The sequence below is a fragment of the Nicotiana tabacum genome, chromosome 19 (assembly GCF_000715075.1).
Source record: "Nicotiana tabacum cultivar K326 chromosome 19, ASM71507v2, whole genome shotgun sequence".
NCBI lineage: Eukaryota > Viridiplantae > Streptophyta > Magnoliopsida > Solanales > Solanaceae > Nicotiana > Nicotiana tabacum.
In genome coordinates, this window is record NC_134098.1 from 108,186,979 (window position 1) to 108,200,605 (window position 13,627).

Sequence of the window (13,627 nt, forward strand, 5' to 3'; positions counted from 1 at the left end):
ACTCCGTTTTCTCTTTTTGGCTCATGAATTGCCGACCCTTTGAGGCATTTTCTTTTTCCTTAGGGGAACTAGAGAGACTTAACATCACTCTTTCTTGGTCATGATATTTATTTTCTCCTTCTTTGTTTTATCCATGCTTTGCATCGTTGCTTTTCTTTAAATCCCTTCAACTCTTCAACTTATTCACTTTACTTTTGCATTTTTCTTTTGTTCTTTTTTTTTCTTCTTTGCCTTTCTTTTTCTTCATTTCTTTTCTCTTTTTTGTACCTTGATACCACTTTCAAACTCCTCGTCTATCCCCCAAACTTATGTTTTAGCCAATTGTTTCTCGTGTTAAGGAAAGCTCGGGTGCCAAGAGAGGGTCGCTACAAAATGGGTAAAGGCTTATAACATAGTTATCAAATGAGGAAGGTTTTAGGCTCAAAAGGGTTGAGTAGGGATAACAACATTGGTGGGCCATGGAAAATTTCAAAACGGATCAAGGAGAGCCTACAATCACTTCTCAAGCCAAGTAAAACTTAAAATTTACCTAGAAATACATTCGGGGTAAGTTCTAGACACGGGTACTTGGACTTGCAACAAAACATCTCACCTCTCACATAGCTGGATTGTTAAAGAAGATAGAGTCGAGGGCCCACAACAACCATATTCGAGATTGAAAATCACTAATAGTTCAACTAAACCACTCGATGATTGCTTAAGTTAACACAAGAGTCAAAAGGTCACTAACTAGAGTTATTTCTTTCCAAGAACTTGTTTTTAATCATAAGCATGTAGTAAAGTGTGTTGGTACCAATTAAAGCATGCTTGACTCTTCTAGTTCGACTCAATTAGGTTGTCTTATTCATTAGTACTACTGTTCTCACCTAAACATCAAAAACGGACTCAATCCCTTAAGAAGATTGTCACGCCGTCCATCGTTGGGAAGAGTCACCCCGGTTCACCCAAAAACCATATTTAGAAAGAATTGTGGCATTAAGAAAACCAAAGGCTTATTGATCACTTAAACATGAAAAGAAACTACTAAATTAAAATGAAGCTATTAAAGTAAATGTTATACCCCATATTTTTTGTACGTGAAAGTACGCCATAAATAAATTGATGAAAGCTCGGAAATGAGATGTTACATCTCGTATTTTTGTACGTTAAAGTTTTGTTGTAAGTTAATCAACGTAAGCTCGAAAATGAGATTATTTTGGGATTATAAGTATTATACTATTTCAATCAAGGGATAAGTAAATTCGTGAAGGTGAGAGGGTAAGCAAATCGAAGAAAATGAGTTTCGTTGAAATTTAACAATTTCGGATAAAATACGGTCCGAGCTATAATAACCGGTATTTATGGACTAGTGCCATACAAGGTACCACATGACCATAATAGTAAGGTGTACAAAGTGAGTTAAAAGTGAGTAGTATTTTAAGTAATTTGAGATAATTCTTAATTATGAGGATAATTGGGTAATTATTGAATTAGTGGGGAATTAACTAATTAATTAAGAAAATGAGTGGATAAGCTTAAGAAGCCCAAACGTGACAGCAACAAATGATCATTTAAGTGACTCTTAAGTCACATTGAAAGGTGGCAAAATCGGAGGAATTATTGGTGGCCAAGTCATGCATAAGTGGGGTCCACAACCCACAAAATTATAAGAGATCTTCCTAAGTTAGTAAGTGAGATGTTGATGCCTCTATAACGTGAGAGATGAAGGCTTCAGCAAATTAAAATAAAAGTTTGCATCTTAATAAGGTAATGTTCTTGAAACAAAATTCAAAACAAGATCTCTTGGCATCTTAGCAACGCGAGGTGTTGAAAGTTTAAGGGAGTACAGTGCAATCTTTCTCAAGAATATCATACGGATTCTTCCTTACTCCGATCTTGCCGATTACATGTTATCGCAATTGACGTGTATTAGAGGGATTGTCAAGAGAACCGACTCAGGTATGTTAAGGCTAAGCCCTTCCTTCATTTTAGCATGATCTCATAATTACATGTGTTTGATAACGAGGCATAAAGATAAGTTCATACTCCCGAATTTATATACATTATCCTAGTCTCATAAATTATAGTATTCTCCTTATCGGGACTTCATATTTAATTGAGTATTGTCTTCTTCTAGTCAATAGAGTAGAGAGCCTATATATACAGTATTACAGTATTTTCATTACCATCTAGCTATAATAAATGGACAAGCCCCTATTGGGCAACCTCTGATCAGATGGTAAGTTATATACTGAGCCTACTGTGGCCAAGCGCCTATGAGCGAGCCCAGCATGACCGAGATACAGAGCCTAGTATGACCGAGCGCCTATGAGCAATCCCACTACGACAGAGCAGTTATATATATCGAGCCTTATAAGGACGGACAACTATTTTACTTACTATATTGAGAGAGTTGAGTCAGTATCAGTAGGTGAGCATATCTTCAGATTATCTTTAACTCCCAGTTACTTTCAGTTATTATATTATCATTTCAGTTTCAGCTTTCAGTATATTTCCTTACATACTCAGTACATTATTTCGTACTGGCATCCCTTTTCTGGGGGTGCTGCATTTCATGCGTGCAGGTTCTGACAGACAAACAGGTAGACCTCCTCATTAGGTGTTGCCTGAGTTCAGCTTGATTGGTAAGCTCCATGCCCTTCGTAGTTGCCGGGTCTAAAGCTTTATGTACATCTTGTGTATATATGTATATATGATATGAGTAGGTCGGGGCCCTGTTCCGATCACAGTATTTCTATCAGTAGAGGCTTGTAAACATATCCTGTCAGTTAGTACAAAAAGTGGTATCAAAGCAAATCTGTCCTAGGGAGTCTACAAGCCTTGTCTAGTAGAGTCTTGTTTATGGGTGTGTTGTGCACCACACTTATAAGCAGGAGGCTACATGGCATTTTGGACTTTCACTCTTTCTTCTTACTCTAGATCATGTGGTAGAGCTCAGTTGTAAGAATTCAGTTTCCTAAACTCTATCTTATTCGTAATACAATGATACTTACATCCAGAAAGACGGTTGGTAAGAGAGATAGTTGTGGAAGAATTGAGTTAGAGGAACTCGATTTTGTAGCATGCTTATGATGAGTAAATGCAAAGTTTTCAGCCGAACATGTGTGTAAGCTTCTTGATAAGGAGCCTTAAGGTAAGAATATCCACTCTTATAGTAAAAAAAGCAATGAGAGATTCAGAAGATAGGTACAAGTTTGAACAATTAAAAGAAGCAAGATGAAGAAGGGTACGAGACGCCCAGTTAATGTAGATTATCAGTATTTACAATTCAAGAAGAGAAATATAAGCATTTTGAGTTACCTTCAATTGTAACAGAGGTATGTATAATTGGCCACACCCATCTCAGTTATGCCCTATGGGGGCTAACAGGTGTAGTTTAAAAAAAGGACGGGACATCAGGATCCGGCTGGGGTTAGAGTAATCCAAAATAGTGAATGGATTGTTTGTGTTAGTTGACATTTACGAAGGATATTACAAATATGCTAATAGATCTCCTTGTGAGACACCCAAATGGTGCACTCTAGAATATTCCAATTAGATATGAATACTAGCATGATCAAAAACATTCAGAAGATAGGCACTGAAAGCCTAGATAGGATAAATATTACCGTAGTGTGGCTCCCGTCCCTAGTAGAGCGAGGACGTTGAGCAACCCGAAGAGCCGATGAATGAAGCAAGGGGAGCTAAAAGCAAAAGAATGTCTTGTTGAAGTTTTCACAAGAAAGGGGATGGCAGAAATATTAGTAGGGAAATGATAAGAGAGATAAGGAAGTATTATGAGTAAGATGTGATACATGGATAACAACGGTAGATCAAAAAGATGACGGTATTACAAGGTCCATAGTCAGGTGAAGGAAGAAACGAGAGGTGATAGGCCTTAAGACAACAAAAGAGTATAGGCCATACAGTCATATCCTCATTTCGAGAAATAAGTTCGTGACTCTAACGTGATTACCAAAAGGAAAAGTTAAACCCCAGAGTAATAGAAATCAGTATGGAATGGTAAAGAAAGAATGCGATAAAAATGAAAAAGGGATGAAATTGCACTTATTCAAATCCTACAGATATGCTATGATTCCAGAACATTATGCAAACACGACATCAAGGAAAGGAAGTAAGGGTTCCTGCCTGGGGTGTTATTGATAAATAAGGAACCAGTGCGAGAGGTAAGTTAAGACAAAGGAAATGAACCAAGAAAGATTTTGCGGGATATTGATATGAGAATGGGTCAACGAGTAATTAGTAGTTGATTCAGGAAGAGCCTAGTCATGGCTAGACAAGAGGTTACCGATAAATCAGTAAATCATGCAAGATGAACATGGTGAACTCCAACATGGGGAATTCAGTCTCGCAGATATGACATCGGAACCCTTGAGAAATATTCAGATAAGAGTTGGGTAGTTAAATGTATCGTATGAGTATTACGGAAATAAAAGAGAATGCCACTGGAAAGACAGTCAAAACTTCAGTTCAGAAGCAACCGCACGAGCACAAGTGCACAGAGGTATGTAACTACGGATATTTATAGATGAGTAAGAACATCGAAAACTTCTTCGGGTATACAATATAACAAGCTTGCAACATTAAAAGAGTCAAAGGGTCTTCCCTAAGTACTACAATGAAATACTAGCTGAGGAAGTAAGGAGGAAGTCTTTAACCTAAGCTCAGTGGCCTAAAGAGTAAGTGATCTTATAACAGCAGTCTCACAACAACGTTGTATGCACTCCATAAGAAAGTGGCACCTACCATGGCTAATGGACGGGAAGTAAAAATCAGAAGTGATATTCAATATTATATGAGTTGTATGGAATTCCAATATGTATGGGCACTAAGATAAGTTAAGTATGCACGCAACAAGTGGCAGAACAACCAAGAAAAGCAATTGCTTGCATTTAAAGAAAGTTGAGAAGGAACAAAAAGAATTATTCGATTAATGATCCAGAGTTAGTTACGTTATGAACACACTTAAGAGTTCGGAGTATTATCCATGCAGCATATATGTTGACATTCATACAGCCGTAGAAGACTCCGGTATAAGTTAAAAGAAAGAATTGAGCCCAGGGCATAGACAAAGGATTGAATTTATAGAAGATTATATCATGGATATTCCATAGCGCCCATGAAAGGATAAAGTAATAACTAATACCAGGAGCCGCAGATTGGAAGATAGCTTAGGCCTACATGAAGGTTGATCAGAAGGAAGAGGAAACTAAAGAGTTTAATCAACTAAGTAAATTAGGAGTCTGATTATTGGACCCAAAGAATTATAGAAATCATGATTGAGAACATAGCGAAATCAATCTTAATATGAGAGGTGCAAGAGAGATAGCACAACAACCATATTCTATAACGGCTCAAGTTGTGGATGTAAATCATACCTATGTGGAAGTGGGTTATGAAAGAGTAGAAGATTCGATGCGAGATTTTAAGGTAAGCAAGGTAAAGATGAACAACGTACTAGATACTGAGGTGTAGAAGGTTGTGAATAATCCATACTTCAGATAGAGGGCTAAAAGCATTGGGATTCAGTATCCATGAATGATAGCAGTGTCATTAGTGGCATATCTTCCAGCATATGGTTTCTAGGCACCGAGAGATCTATTCAAGAGAGTAAAGAAGAGTTGGAGACGATACAATGTCTCGCTTGATGTTCCAGAATAACACAAGGAAATCTATGGTACAAGGAAGTTGAAGGAAGGTTGCGAGTAGTATAAATGGATATGTATGGGTCGCAAGCTAAAGTATGATAGAGCGACAAGGTTTTAGGAAGATAAGAGTAAGGACAAAAAAGGGTGAGTGAGAAGGTAACGAGAAACGAATGAGTCCTCGGGATTAAGCCCATGAAAACAAGATAGTTGATAGCTTCTCTAAGTTATAGAAAGCTCAGTATAGCCTGAATGAACTCAAAGGAATCTAAGACTAGTAGCATTTGGAAGAGATGGAATGTTGCCCTGGTAGTAGAATAAAGGTGTAATTATGATAGATAAAGGATGACGGTTGAGCCTTCGATTGAGTAATGATTTGAAGAGAATTTCATGGATTGTATGAAATTAAAATACCCACGTAAGGTGAATCACATTGGGATGCTATAAAATACAATTATTGAAGTACAACATCGCCCCTAAGTGGATTAGGAAAATCACTTCAAATATTCCTCGATGCAACATAAGCCCTAGTGGCAATGTATTACGTAAGAAGTTTCAAGTTATCAGTGGTATATTGTAGATCAATATTGAGGCGAATCATAATGGATGGACAAAAGTCACAAAGTATGAGCTGAGATTAGGTCGGCATTCTTAAGATGAGCAGTAATGAGGAAGCATTAAAAGACTTAGCTTTATGCATATAGGATAAGCAACGAGAGTAACCTGGAGTTTGGTCGTAGACCTCAGTAAAGCTAATGACGCCCAGAGGGACAGCTTGACATAATTTTGTATATGTTCATAAAGTGAGGCGTAGAGATTCGCTAAGAGCTGGAGGAAAGCCATGGTATGAGAAAGAGTAGGGGGGAATGCCCTGGCCTTTGGATTTATTCAAAGAACAGTTGCCTAAATGGAAAGGAGAATATTAAAATATTCGCGAGGGCTATGGGTTATGAGAATGATAAGTGCATCAGTCAACATTCGAGGACGAATGTTTCAAAAGGGGGGAATAATGTTACACCCCATATTTTTTGTATGTGAAAGTACGCCATATATTAAATTGATGAAAGTTTGGAAATGAGATGTTACATCCCGCATTTTTGTACGTAAAAGTTTTGTCGTAAGTTAATCGACGTAAGCTCAGGAATGAGATTATTTTGGGATTATAAGTATTATGCTATTTCAAACAAGGGATAAGTAAATACGTGAAGGTGAAAGGGTAAGAAAATCGAAGAAAATGAGTTTCGTTGAAATTTAACAATTTGGGATAAAATACGGTCCGAGCTATAATAACCGGTATTTATGGACTAGTGCCATACAAGGTACCACATGACCATAATAGTAAGGTGTACAAAGTGTGTTAAAAGTGAGTAGTATTTTAAGTAATTTGAGATAAATTCTTAATTATGTGGATAATTGGGTAATTATTGGATTAGTGGGAAATTAACTAGTTAATTAAGAAAATGAGTGGATAAGCTTAAGAAGCCCCAACGTGACAGCAACAAATGATCATTTAAGTGACTCTTAAGTCACATTGAAAGGTGGCAAAATCGGAGGAATTATTGGTGGCCAAGTCATGCATAAGTGGGGTCCACAACCCACAAAATTATAAGAGATCTTCCTGAGTTAGTAAGTGAGATGTTGATGCCTCTATAACGTGAGAGATGAAGGCTTCAGCAAATTAAAACAAAAGTTTGCATCTTAATAACGTAATGTTCTTGAAACAAAATTCAAAACAAGATCTCTTAGCATCTTAGCAACGCGAGGTGTTGAAAGTTTAAGGGAGTACGGTGCAATCTTTCTCAAGAAGATCATACGGATTCTTTCCTACTCCGATCTTGCCGATTACATGTTGTCGCAATTGACTTGTATTAGAGAAATTGTCAAGAGAATCGGCTCAGGTATGATATGGCTAAGCCCTTCCTTCATTTTGGCATGATCTCGTAATTACATGTGTTTGATATCGAGGCATAAAGAAAAGTTCATACTCTCGAATTTATATACATTATCCTAGTCTCATAAATTACAGTATTCTCCTTATCGGGACTTCATATTTAATTGAGTATTGCCTTCTTCTAGTCAATAGATCAGAGAGCCTATATATACAGTATTACAGTATTTTCATTACCATCGAGCTATAATCGATGGGCAGTCCCTTATTTGGCAAGCTCTGATCAGATGGTAAGTTATATACCGAGCCTACTGTGGCCGAGCGCCTATGAGCGAGCCTAGCATGGCCGAGATACAGAGCCTAGTATGGCCGAGCGCCTATGAGCGAGCCTACTATGGCAAAGTAGTTATATATACCGAGCCTTATAAGGGCGGGCAACTATTTTACTTACTATATTGAGAGAGTTGAGTCAGTATCAGCAGGTGAGCATATCTTCAGATTATCTTTGACTCCCAGTTACTTTTAATTATTATATTATCATTTCAGTTTCAGCTTTCAGTATATTGCCTTATATACTCGGTACATTATTTTGTACTGACATCCCTTTTCTAGGGGCGCTGCATTTCATGCGTGCAGGTTCTGACAGACAGACGGGTAGACCTCCTCATTAGGTGTTGCCCGAGTTCAGCTTGATCGGTAAGCTCCATGCCCTTCGGAGTTGCCTGGTGTAGATTTTTATGTACATCTTGTGTATATATGTATATATGATATGAGTAGGTCGGGGCCTTGTTCTGATCACAATGTATCCATCAGTAGAGGCTTGTAGACATATCCTGTCAGTTAGTGCAGTTTTTTGGGCTTGTAGGCCTTTTATGTATATTTTGTTGGTTTGCCAGCTGTAGTAGTTATGACGGCCTTGTCGGCCCAGCATTATATTGATGTTTAGTCAGCATTCGCAATTGTCTTGCAATGTGGCCCATGGCCAAAGTATGGCATTATATGTTCAGAGTCCCTTAGTCGCAAGTTGGTATGCAAGGATAGGTGAGGCACCGGGTGCCGGTCTCGCCCCTAGGTTCGGGGCATGACAGTAAATAAGAAGCTATTAGACTAAACATTAATTCCTAAGAAAACAAAATAAAGAAGTTATAAAGTAAAATACTGAAAGCATAAATGAATATACAAAATGAGAGGAGAAAAAATAAAATATATACATTAATTGAGAGAGAGAAGAATATGTACATAATGAAAATACAAAGAGAATGTTATCAGTTATTACATGCCAATGTCAAATGTCAAATCAAATAAACTCCACCCCCCCCCCCCCCCCCCCCCCCGAATAAAAATAAGCATTGTCCTCAATACTTTACAAAATAAAAACAAGGAAGGGAAAGAGTAGAGAGGACTCCTTATGTGGTCTCCGTGTCCATAGCAGCATCACCTCCCTCAGGCTCCTTCAACTGTATCTCATCATCCTCTGCTCGGGGAGTAGCTGGGTTGGTGAACATCTGTAGCACCGCCTCTCTGCAGTGTGGGCAGTGAGGTATGGCTCCTCAGACTAGCCAGCTGGTGCCACTGGTGCTGATGATGCTACTGGTATACTGGTACTACTGGAGCTATCTCCATTAGTAATTCAAACGGAAGGTCTCCAGCGGCTGCTATCTTGGTCACCTCTCGTCTCAACCTATCAACTGATTTCTTCGAAGCCTGAGATTTTCTCATCTTCTTGACCTACTTCCAAAGCTCCTCAATTGCTCCCCCATGTGCCACCAAAGTGTCCATGATGGTCTTCTAATTCTCCAATATCTTCTTCAAAGTTTCCTCCACTATCGGAGGAATCTGGGATGCTGGGGTAGAAGTTTGTGCTGCAACAACACTGGATAGGTCAGACAGCTTTGCAGTAGCTGTCTGCTCGTAAGTCTTTCTTAGTTTAGACTTCTAAAGACTGCTTGCGCTCCTTGTTCCTGCTTTAGCCTGTAAGGTATCAAGCTGGAGACGTATCGACCTATATTCCCACCAATGCGATCCCCATTATTGATGGACAAATCTGTTTGGAAACAGAGCTCTTTTATCGCAAAATTAGACCTGCGATTAACGTCGGCTTATCTGTCAGTCGCGTCGGGTCTACCGCTCAGTTGAAAACTATGAAACAAGTCTGCGGTAGTTCAAAACTGGAATTGGCCCAATATCGCGAAGTGGCCGCCCTTGCTCAATTTGGCTCAGACCTTGATGCTGCGACTCAGGCATTACTCAATAGAGGTGCAGGCTATAACCTAGTCTTACTCGGTCTTACCTCCCTGCCTGTTTTCGTTTATTTCTTTTTTGAGAATACCTGCCCTGCTGCCTCTACTCTCGTTCGGGCCCCGGGAATCCCTTGCTTTTGGCTAAGGTCTTTATTTACCTTTTTTCCCGTAGATCCTGACACAAGGTTAGAATTCTAGCCCTTCTAGAGTGGTATCTCACTGATGGCTCGGGCCCCCCCGGAAGGCCCTTAGTCAAGAGGTTAGTTACCCTCTTCGGTATCGGCAGAGAAAGTAGAGAAGGACAGTGACACAATAGCTCTAACATAAGCAAGCTATCAAGAGGGAGTCAATAGCTGCCTATTCTGCAGTGCTAATTCCCACAGCAGACTCAATAGTTGCGGTTACGGATGCTATTGCTAAGAGGGCATTCGAATCGAGTCAACTATACGATAGTGAAGTTCCTCGTTGGAAAGACTCTTACTATACATGGGGATGCAGATATGTCAGAAGGACCGGATTCGGATCCAGTTGTTGAGACTCGCCAGTGCATGGGAGACTCGCAACGCAGAAAGTGTATAAGTAGAAGAGGAAGGAACTGACGTTGATGGCCCTGAAGATGGAGGTGGAGGCATGGCAGCTGTATCGGTGGAAGGCCCAGCTGCCGTGGAAGGCATGGATGCTGAATCTGCAACTACTACTGACGGCTCATCAGACTGGCCTACGGTAGTAGTCGACTTACCCTTGTTCTTCGGGAGCCTCTAGTCCTTTAGAGAGTACCAGGTGAAGGGCTTCTTAGCCAGAACCTTCGTATCAAAGCTCTTGGACTCCACCCCCGCATCCATAAGATACTCCGTGATGATGTTGGGATACAGTTAGGAGTTGTCACCCTGCCTAATGACCGGAGATATGTTGGCCGACATGATAGCACCCACATTGATTGGGTACCCGGCTATGATGGAGGCAACTAGGACTGCCCGTGGGACTGGGAGATTGTTTTCATTCTGGCTTGGATCTATTCAACTGCACACAAATGTCTGCCAACCTTTTCCTTCAAAGTTGAGGGTGTTCCGTTGAATGGGAACCCCTGCTGTGATCCATGGTGGTGGTGGTCCTGGAGCTGCCAATATCTCAGCTAGACAAGGGCGAGCCGCATCACCCATTGCAAACTTCTCTAAATACTGCACCGGTTCCACATACTCAAGCCCCAAATAAGTGTTTAGGGTGCTATGATAAAAAAAGTACTTTTTAAGTTCCTCACTTTAGTCACCTTAGTCCCCTTCTTGATATGCTCCACATTGGCGTAGAATTCCCGGACTAAGTGCTCATTGGCATCCACCACAATTTGAGTGAACCATGTCCACCCTTTTCTCTCCCGAAACTGTTTTGCCACATTTGGATTGTACCTATCCAAGTCTTTCAAAATAAACTGACGCTCAAGTGTGAGCGATCTCTGAGGCCACCACTCTCGGAACCTGTTGAATGCTGTCAGGCTCACAAATGTGTCTTCCCAAACTTCCTTCTTCTTCGACCTCTCAAGGCCGGCAACTCTGGTATCACCCCTCGACCGTCATCCAGAATATCATCATCATCAACAACTGTGACTGGTGCGTCGGGGCATGAGTAGATGAGGGTTCTGAACCCTGACTGTTATCTTCTGAACCCTCAGAAGTGCTTGTGGAGGTAGAAGGCTCATCTCGGAGCTGGAATTTCCCTTGAAACTGTTGTGGCTGAGATTGGGCATCAGACTGCTCTTCCACAGAGTTGCCCTCTGATGCTTCCCTAGACGGGACGTATGAACTTGATTCAGAGGGCTCTGCATCCCTACCTCACCCGGCGGTTGCCTTTTTGGATGTCACTTTTTGCACGGAGAGTGGTAGGGTACCCCTGCCTCGGCCTCGGAAGGGTTCACCCTTCCCCTTGGATATATCACCTCATCCCCGAGATATAACCATTGTGTGCAATACATGGCAATAGGAATCAATTATAGTTCAAATTAAGAATATCAGACAGTCGCAGATAAAACAGTATGCATGTTGGGGAAGTGCGGTCCGCACATTTTTTAGTGTGACCGCAGATAGGTTTGTGCGGACCACACAATTTGGAAGTGCGGCCGCAGTGGTGATTCTGCGGTCCGCACAATTTTTAGTGTGACCGCACAATTGAAATGCGGTCCACACAATTTTGAGTGCGGCCGCACAATGGAGCTCAAAAATAATAACTCTTTGAAGATAGATAAATCGATCTGCGGCCGCGGTTCAATTTCTGCGAACCGCACAATTTCAAGTGCGGTCTGCACAATCATTTTACACCATATGCCCTAGCTTACTGATCTGCGGACCGCACAATTCCTTGTGCGACTGCCCAATTCAAAAACAATCAGCAGTAAACTTAGGGTTTCTAAGTCACGCACAATTTAGACATGGTAGTAGTAATTTAGACATGATACATAGTTTACTCATCCCCCAAATAGCAAATAGGAAGTTACCCACACAAATTTAAGCTCACATGATGAATTTGACATTAGGCCTAAAAATAACTAAACTAATTATGAACAAAATTAAGAAAATTGAAAAATTTAAAGATGAATTGAACATACCAGTAATGTAGTGATGCTAAGGAAGAATCAAAGATGATGAAATGAGTGTTAGACGCGTGAATCAGTTGAGTGCACTGTGTTTGCCTTTGTGTTAATTATTCAGAGTTCGTAAAGTCTCAACGGTAGTGAGAAGCCTACTATTTATACTTGACCGGTTAGGGCAAAAGTTCAAGAGATGAGTGCGGCCGCACAATTTCATGTGTGGTCCGCACTCCTTTACTTGTTACACATTTACCCTTTGTTGATCTGCGGTCCGCACATTTTTGAATGTGGCCGCAGATTTTGGTGCGGACCACACATTTACTTATGCGGCCGCACTTTGGCCATTTCTCTGACAGGCAAACTTCAGAGAGTTTGCAATTTTTTAATCTCCAGTTGTGCGGCCGCAGATCCCTTTCTGCTATGGAATTCAAAATTGTGCGGTCCGCACAATACATGTGCGGTCCGCTCTTTTTCCATGCTTAGTCAATTTTTCTGAGCACAACCCCTGTAAAGCACAATCATTCCTGCAACACACTACAAAACCAGTTAGCACAAAAGAAGACCTATCTAAAGAAGAAGAAAAAGAACAAGAAAAAGAAACATGGGTTGCCTCCCAAGAAGCGCCTAATTTAATGTCGCGGCACGACGCATATTACTATCACTTCAAATGAATCACTGCCACCACGTGGCCATCATCAGCTTGTCCCAAATAATGCTTCACCCGGTGACCATTGACTCGGAATATCTCATCATTTTTGTTCTTTAAGTCCAATGCACCAAAAGGTGTCACACCCATAATTTCAAAGGGACCACTCCATTTGGATTTCAACTTTCCAGGAAACATCTTCAATCGTGAGTTGAACAACAAAACAAGATCACCCACCTTGAATTCCCTGTTTTGGATGTATTTGTCATGAAGATACTTCATTCTTTCTTTGTACAAGGATGAACTTGCATATGCATGGTACCAAAATTCATCTAATTCATTCAAATGTGCAACCCGCAAGGTGGAAGCTGCACCCCAATCAAGATTTAACTTCTTTGCTCAAGGTCCACCGGAAGATGACAAGCTTTGCCAAACACCAACCGATATGGAGACATCCCGATAGGAGTTTTGAAAGTAGTCTGATAAGCCCATAGTGCATCATCAAGCTTCTTTAACCAATCCGTCCGATTAGCATTCACTGTTTTGGACAAAATACTCCTTATCTTCCAGTTGGAGACTTCCACTTGACCACTTGCTTAAGGGTGATAGAGAGTCTTAACTTTATGAGTG

The 13,627-nt window shown here is 40.5% G+C and overlaps 1 pseudogene; it reads left to right on the plus strand.

Moving 5' to 3' along the window:
• Window positions 1-10,741, plus strand: part of LOC142173638 (ATP synthase subunit alpha, chloroplastic-like) — a 312,381-nt pseudogene extending 301,640 nt beyond the window's left edge.
• The last annotated feature ends 2,886 nt before the right edge of the window (window positions 10,742-13,627 follow it).